General features: G+C 36.9%; 1 long non-coding RNA gene across 3 annotated transcripts in view; it reads right to left on the minus strand.

The window, feature by feature from the left end:
* Positions 1 to 8,902, minus strand: part of LOC135089756 (uncharacterized) — a 311,458-nt gene that overhangs the window by 65,649 nt on the left and 236,907 nt on the right. For all 3 annotated transcript variants that reach the window (XR_010261626.1, XR_010261627.1, XR_010261625.1), the window contains one exon: positions 5,717 to 5,798. This is a non-coding gene — a long non-coding RNA (uncharacterized LOC135089756). The remainder of the gene's footprint in view (positions 1 to 5,716; positions 5,799 to 8,902) is intronic.

Consider the following 8,902-nt stretch of genomic DNA (forward strand, 5'->3'; position numbering starts at 1 on the left):
TCTATCATTACACTTACTCTTAATTCTATTCCCAGCACAAGCACTTCTCACATAATTAAATATTTTTGTCTGCATCCTTTGCCTCTTGTTTCATGTCCAGATCACAGTTTCATATTCCACTAATACATTTATTATATTATTACAAAGGCTTTGAAACCTCCTTACTCATTGCCCTTCCTTTCAACACACGGCAGAATTATGTAACTTTCCTCCCTTGCAGAGTCCCGCTCCTAGTCCATGCTCCTATGTTTACCTACAACGGAATCAACGCTTCCCTTCCTTCTTTAATAGTTGAATCAGCCTTATAATATGTTGCTTTTGCCCCCGAACCGCAGCTTCATTCCGTCGATGTTTACTCTCAGAAACCAACATATCATAAATTACCTTAATACTTTTTTCTTCTTCAAAATATCTTTATGCAAAGCAGCGAAACAATGTCACCTCTAAAATGAGCTATTAGAGCTCATTCTGAAGCAGTGCGATCAGTCACGGTAACAGTCACGCACTCTCTCTCTCTCTCTCTCTCTCTCTCTCTCTCTCTCTCTCTCTCTCTCTCTCTCTCTCTCTCTCAAAGAGTTCATTCTCATTAGACTTTCCATAAATAATTTTAGACATTTCTTTTCTTTTCTCTCCTAGTAAAAGAGCACAGCGGTGGAAGAATGACCGGGATCCGTCAAGTCGCTGGCAAGTTATGACGAGTTTTATGTTCCCCCATAGCGGGTCGGAAGGGAATGAAGGATTACCTCCCTCTTTCTTTCCATCACTCATGTGAAACGCTCTGCTACCCGACATATTCAAATTTATGTCTTACCAATAATAAGAATGAGAAAGTGCTGTCGAGTGGCTTACAAAAGGAGATAAATATGTACTCAATGAAATTACACATTAAAAGTAAATATCGTTCTAATGAATGATTTCCTCAGAAATTATAACTTCGAAGCATCAAGTCTTGGCGATGTGTAAGCAAGGCAATGAACCAACGTATATAATTACGAATTAATCGATATGCCGTATAAGACAAGAGCAAAACAACTACAATGGTGTAATGGAGGGAACGAGACTCCAGTGAAGAGGGATGTCAGACAAGCTGATACAATTTCCTAGAAGTTTTCGCTAACTGCTTAATAGAGGAAAGTTTTCACAAGTTATAATGAAGACGAAACGAACAATAACACCGAATGATTTAGCGATTTTAAGTGGACAATGATACAGACTACGAGATGATGATGATGATGATGATGATGATGATGATGATGATAATAATAATAATAATGAATAAATTAATTAATAAAATAAATAAACAATTAAGTAAATAAATATATATAAGCATATTAATAAAGTAAATTGAAATTCGTATTAATCTCCTCGCGGATCCAAGAGGGCTCGTGGCGTGCTTGGTGGGCGAGCTTAGTGCCCCTTAATGATAACACAACTTTGAAATAGTTATTACAGTCTGAATATCATAGCCGGCACTAGTTGTTTCTTGTATGAATCTGTTAAGAAAGTTAAAGTGCGCAAGAGGTTTAATATCCTCCCTCTCTCTCTCTCTCTCTCTCTCTCTCTCTCTCTCTCTCTCTCCCTCTGACAAAAAGAAAAAAAAAATGGGGAGAAGGCAGAGAAACCCTCCCTCTTGCATCACTCGAACGCATGTGTCAGTTCACAAGAAGTTTTAGGGACTTCATTTTTAAGTCTGTCATTTCTATGCTTCTAATGTGATATTATTATTCCTTTGATCAGTTTTCCTTCAAATCGAAAATTAATTCCATAGTGATGGCTTTGCCTCACTTATCCACTTTCAAGATCGCCAACTCTCACAGACTTCCGCAAGGTCAATGTCGCTACCACCTTGCTTGATGGGCCGCGGGTCCGAGGAGGGAGGTCAGTGGATCATTACAGTCAAGTTATTACGTTCACTGTGTCCACGTTCTGTGATGAATATACCTGATATTAATTTAGTTCATATATTCCTGGATTCATAGGTCGCCTTTGCACAAGTCTGGAATCACATCCCATACATATTCTCCCTTGGTTTTCATCACATTTATCTCGCGGTCTGACCGTGACGTTATCATTGCAAGGGTTCCTCTTGTGGACGAAAACAGCCTCGCACTGGCGCCGAGAACCTGAGGAATCTAGCAGCAGGCAGCTTTCAAAGTGTGTTCGGAGGCCGTGGGATCTCAGCCTTACCCTGACGGCGGCGCCCCGCGTGCCAGCGTCTCAGTGGCTGATTGGCGGGTCGATACCACCACCGCTGCTGCTGGTCCGCCGCTGCTGACAATTCCTTGTATTCTCAAGATACAGCTGCAGGAACCTGTTAACACTATTTAGGTAATCATGTGAAAGAAACGAAACTCGATATGTTTCTTAAGAAAAAGAAAGACAAAGAAAAGAAAATATGTTAGTTCGGAAGTTTGCAAAATATGTGTACGACTCTTCTAAGAAAGATGATGTGATGCCGTGCTGGGACTGATGGAACACTGGCATGAACACATTATCTGGCCTGGCACCAGTGTGTGTGTGTGTGTGTGTGTGTGTGTGTGTGTGTGTGTGTGTGTGTGTGTGTGTGTGTGTGTGTGTGTGTGTGTGTGTGTGTGGGTGGGTGGGTGGGTGGATGGGTGGGTGGGTGGATGGATGGGTGTATCACGTAATGGAGTATGCATGCATGCAAAATTGTACAAAAAAAAAAAAATAGTAGAAGTAGTAGTAGTAGTTGTAGTATTAGTAGTAGTAATTGCTGTAATTTATCATAACCACTATCATAATTGTATTTATCTTCTTTACTCTCCATTTAAAGGTACGAGGCAGTGAAGCGAGAAGCAAGGAGGAGAAGCAGCCCGTCCCATTCCCCGCCTCCTCGTGAGGGTAGAGGACGGCATCTGGCTGAGGTAAGGCTTGTCTTCCCTGACACAACCGCTCTGCCTTGCTCTTCACCACTGTGTTTTGCTTTGCCATGCAGTGTCCCTTCTCTCTCTCTCTCTCTCTCTCTCTCTCTCTCTCTCTCTCTCTCTCTCTCTCTCTCTCTCTCTCTCTCTCTCTCTATCTTACAATATTCATCCACTATATTAAGTATGAATAGATATTTCTCTCTTATTTTCTCTTCATTCTCCCTGTCTATTTCACTGCTTTTATTATGCTATACCTATTCGTAGTTACAATATTGTCTGTCTTTCTTTCCTTCTTCGACTGTGTGGAGTCCATCGATTACCAACCATTGCCCCTCTTTCTTTTTTTTTTTTTTTTCCATATTTTACGATGTTTTATGCATGTCTTTATATCAAACTACCACTTTTTTAGTATCTTCTTCCCCAGAGTGTTTTTTTTTTCTTACATGCATTTTAACTATTTCCAATCATCTCTTGGTAAGTGGCTCTCGAGCATTCACCCGAAGACTGCATTTGAACAGACAAGACTCATAGGCCATGCCATCATCCTTCGCCTCCATCTCGCAAATCCAGGTCTCATACATTTGCCAGTAATAATTTTTCTCCATTTTCATCTTAAACCTACGGGTCTTCTTTCTTTCCTCCTTTTATATTCATATACATATGCAATTCTACTATTTTCCGATACATAATTCTATTCTATCATGTTTTCCCCTATTTTGGTTTCATATTATCTATATTTTCTTTCCTTTTCTTTTTTTTATTCCGGGTATTTTCCTTCGTTTTCCATCTCAAGCTCTTTTTCAGGAATGACCGAGGTAAGTTCAACGTGGCCCTCGTTAATCAAATATATTATTGCACATTAACAGGCTGTGATGTATGAACCCCGCCAGACAAACACTGCACTTACACAGCTGCAGGCAAACTAAACTACCGTGAATGGCTAATAAAAATATGAATTATGAAGGAGGACCGGCAGTACAAAGAGCAATAACATCAGGAATACATGTAGTTTCAAATACTTTATTCTTAAATTCTTTACGCAAGCCGAAACACACTCGCATGAGAGACTAATATTTCATCAAGAAGTTAGACAGTTCATTCTATATTTGCGCCCAGCTTTGCAAAGAATGGTGGTGACAATGGCGATAATGACTGCAAATAACGGTTGTAGACAGAAAACATTCAATGTTGGACCAACACATAACGCCTTAGCCGTTCGCAAAGAGAGGAAAAATAATGAAGCTAAAACAACTTTTTTCAACTCATCAAGGCGCCGGCGATGAAGACCACGAAGAAACTCACCATTGCCCACCCATGCGGTTGCAGAGAGAGAGAGAGAGAGAGAGAGAGAGAGAGAGAGAGAGAGAGAGAGAGAGAGAGAGAGAGAGAGAGAGAGACAGAGAGAGAGAGAAAGAGAGAGAAAGGGGAGAGAAGGAAATGAAAAAGAAGTGCAGAGAGAAAAAAAGAAATAGGGAAGGAAATAAAAAAAAAGAGAAAGTTAAATTGTCCCTATTTCTACACTCCACGCACTCGCAAGAAATAAACACGGCAATCTCACTACTGTTTCTCATGTTCTCATGTTATATACTTTGAATGAGACCCCAATTTAACACCTTTAACATTTTTTTAATATTCTATTCTACATCTATTTCACGATATTTTAGCCAAGCATTCTTAGGTATAATGATGTATTTTATGAGGCGAGTTTCAGGTTTTAACTAAAATGGTTTGGTTTTTCTCACTCCAAGATTTTTTGAAGCCGGATCTTGAGTTTTCGTTGCAGCTAAGGCGTTTTGTGGCTGTGAAAATGAAGACGTCCACCCGCTCTGTTAGCTTACGTGAAATTATACTGACAATGTTAATGACGGAAAAAGGATTCAGATTCCACAAAGCGACTTAAGTGTCAAACATGATCGGGCTCCTGATACTCAGAAAACCCATTAAAAAGTGATGACGCATTTCTATGTTCTGTCTCCCAATGGTGCCTTATAGCACGAGAGTCATACCCTGCCTTTCCTGTCTGTGTGCTTCCCAGCCAATGGTCCTCAGAGTAACCCGTCCCTTCCTGCACGCCAGCCATTTCCTGTCCTTCCTATCAGTGTGTGCTGCCCGGTCAGTGGTTCTCCGTATAAGTCCTTCTTTACTGTACGCCAGCTACACTCTGTCTTGCCTCTCTGTGTCTCTTAACCATCTACTACCTACACCATGTGCCTCGCTGTTGCCTTCCTGAGGTTTATGTGACGGCTTATCAATACATCCCGGCATCCCGTCCCGTATTATTACTTCCCAGACCCGACACTAAACGGCTGCTGACCTCATTCGGATCACTAAATACTGAGGATTATTTGACGTGGAACCTGCCACAGCGTATTTCACTGTTAATCTCAAGAAAGAAACGTTCTGTTACTACTGCTACTTCTGTTATCAATACCACTATCAACACCACTACCGTCCTGCTGCTTTGCGGGCTGCCACTTACAGTATGATGTTCTTTGGACTTGTGCTTTATTTACATTAATGGAGAAAGGGTTTGGACTAAGAGTAAGAGATAAAAAAGTGCCGATCCACAAACACTTAAAGAAAATTTCTCAAATAGAAATCTATGCAAAATCAAGTCTGAATCAAGGGAAGAACACAACAACAACAACAACAACAACAACAACAACAACAACAACGACGACGACAACGGCAACAACAACAACTACTACTATTATCATGACAAAAAACTACAACGACGACCGCGACTAGGACGACCGTAACAATTTATAACAAATACTGTAAATAAATATGCTTCAAAAAGTGTCAAATACCGTACAATCTTGCAATCTTACCTCGTCTCTGTAGAAGATTGGTGTCTACGAGTATATCTAAAGGTTGAGCTAATGGGTGATGTATGGAAGCAGGAACCACAAACTGCAAAGAGAAAAGTATATAATAATACTAATAATAAGTATTTAATAAGTATAAACAGTTTTGCGAAAAAAAAGAAAAAAAAAAAAAAAAAAAAAAAAAATATATATATATATATATATATATATATATATATATATATATATATATATATATATATATATATATATATATATATATATATATATATATATATATATATATATATATATATATATATATATATATATATATATATATATATATATATATATATATATATATATATAAGTAAATAATGATAAAGCAAATAAATAAATAAACAACAATAAAAACTTTTAAGATACTCGTATATCATCTTCCACACCTGCTTTTATTATTTTATTTTATTTTACCTTATTCTATTTATTTATTTATTATTATTATTATTATTATTATTTTTTTTTTTTTTTTTGCCTGCAGGTGAAACAGTGAGGCGACGTGGCGCTGCTTCAGCTTTGTCTCATAGAAACATAAAAATACACGTACCGCCCTTTTTCCGCCACGCTGGTGCAACTTAACGCTCCACATTTTTCTCCCCACTGTGAGCTATTGTGGCCTTATTGTACAAGCGGGATATTTATAATACTGCATGACATTTTCCCTGATGTTGTCTACGCTTCTCACCACACTCTTCTTCACGTTAAACTCGGAAAAAAGATTCTCTACGTAATGGGAAGCACGGAAGGCACAGAGACCATTGGGTGTGCAGGGGAAGCGGGTTGGTGATGAGATTCCCATAAATCTTCACTTGACTGGAGTGCGCTTCACTTTCCTGAAGACCACGGCACTCTACGAGTATGTACGGTAGCAATTTATATATATATATATATATATATATATATATATATATATATATATATATATATATATATATATATATATATATATATATATATATTTATATATTTATCTCGTATATATATATATATATATATATATATATATATATATATATATATATATATATATATATATATATATATATATATATATATATATATATATATATATATATATATATAATATATATATATATTTATATATATATATATATATATATATATATATATATATATATATATATATATATATATATATATATATATATATATATATATATATATATATATATATATATATATATATATATATATATATATATATATAATATATATACATATATTTTTTTTTTTTCATGGTGTTCTTCAGTGTAAACAACAATAAAACCAGTTAATCTCTTTAACCTCACCGTGTTTACAAGTGCCTACATTCAGGGCATCTTTCAAAGCACGCACACGACCAAGCTTTAAGAATTGTAGCAACAAGCTTCCACACTATGTAACACGATCAATGAGGTCTCTTTGTCTGCCTGGTGTATTGTAGAACATTCTGGAAGATTTGAGAAGATTTCTGAAATGTAAGCAAATTCTTCTAAATATGAGCAATTTCTTGCTAGATCTGGTCAGTTCAAGAATGATCTTATTAAAATTTTAAAAAATCTTTAGAACACTTTATATTGTTTCTTTCATTGTTTTAACTTACTTGTAACGTTTCAAAAACAATTAGATAAGCAATTGAAATTTTGTAAAGGTCTTTACCTGACATGAAGACCAATAGTAACCCATACTATATTGAAATAAGGCAAAAATGTAAATTCATTGTTTTAACCGATAAGCAAAGTTTTAGGGTCAAAATAACTATTTTTCTGTTTTGTTTAGATGGAAATAACTGGACCGATTATGGTTTCGGGACAAGGACAATACAAAATTGAAATTTTTTTACATAGTGTATTATAATGAAGTAAAATCTGTTATTTCAATGCATCACAAGAAAGTACATTATGAGAATGAGAGCAATTTATAGCAAGAAATCCTCGGAGTGTTAAATGATCATGTTTATTTATTTTTTTTATTTATTTATTTTTTTCTGCCAATTAATCTTCTTGGTATACATTTTAATCTGACTTAAGACAGATAGACAGTTGTATTTACAGAGACCATGGCGGGACAACTCCCACAGGAAATAGTAAATTTATCCTTCCTTTCCGGTTCCATAAGAAAGCAAGAGGCATTCTGGATAAATAAACACATTCTCAGGGACAACTGACGCTAAAATAACAATGAGATTGTAACGCGGTACAAAACACTCCAGAGAATGGTAAAAACGTCCAGTACCACCGATCCGAGTCCCTTCCCCCCCCCACCCAACATCTCTTAAAATCCAACAGACAATCCGGACCCCGCTTCACTCCCACACCGTATACTAAACCTTGGATTGTACTTTGAACTCCTTCGGGAGGGTGGTATCGAGACACATCAGAGGGTAAATTTGTTTCTCTCTCTCTCTCTCTCTCTCTCTCTCTCTCTCTCTCTCTCTCTCTCTCTCTCTCTCTCTCTCTCTCTCTCTCCTCTCTCTCTCTCTCTCTCACATCATTAATGTTACTACTGTTCCTGTTTTTGTTTTTATTATTACTATTACTATCACTATTACTATTATTAATATCATTATGTGTTGTTGTTGTTGTTGCTGTTACCACCACCACCACCACCACCACCATCATCATCATCATCATCATCATCATCATCATCATCATCATCATCATCATCATCACTACTGTTATTATTGATGCCGTGATCATTATTCACTACGAGTATTATCATACTAATACCAACAACACCTGTAGCAGCAACAACAGTAATGAAATATACATGTCACAGTCAACAGTTCCTCACACACGCACAATAAACATTACTGAGAGGAGATAATTTTACGGTAAAATAAAACAAGCGCTTGGGGAAATAACACAGCCGCATTCGTTTATACGTACTGCTTAGGCAAATGTGGAGTGAAAAGAACCAGGAGGAGGAGGAGGAGGAGGAGGAGGAGGAGGAGGAGGAGGAGGAGGGACTAAGGACGAGGAGGGACTAAGGACGAAGGGAGAAAAAGACGAAAGGTGGGGGAAATACTTTTACGAAGAGAAAGGCATTGTGAGTTTTGTTCTCATTTTGTCTTTCTTTCTTTCTTTCTTTCTTTCTCCCTGCTCTCAAACATGAAGAACAACTGGTGGTTTGAATAGGAAAATAATT

The sequence above is a fragment of the Scylla paramamosain genome, chromosome 3 (genome assembly GCF_035594125.1).
Source record: "Scylla paramamosain isolate STU-SP2022 chromosome 3, ASM3559412v1, whole genome shotgun sequence".
NCBI lineage: Eukaryota > Metazoa > Arthropoda > Malacostraca > Decapoda > Portunidae > Scylla > Scylla paramamosain.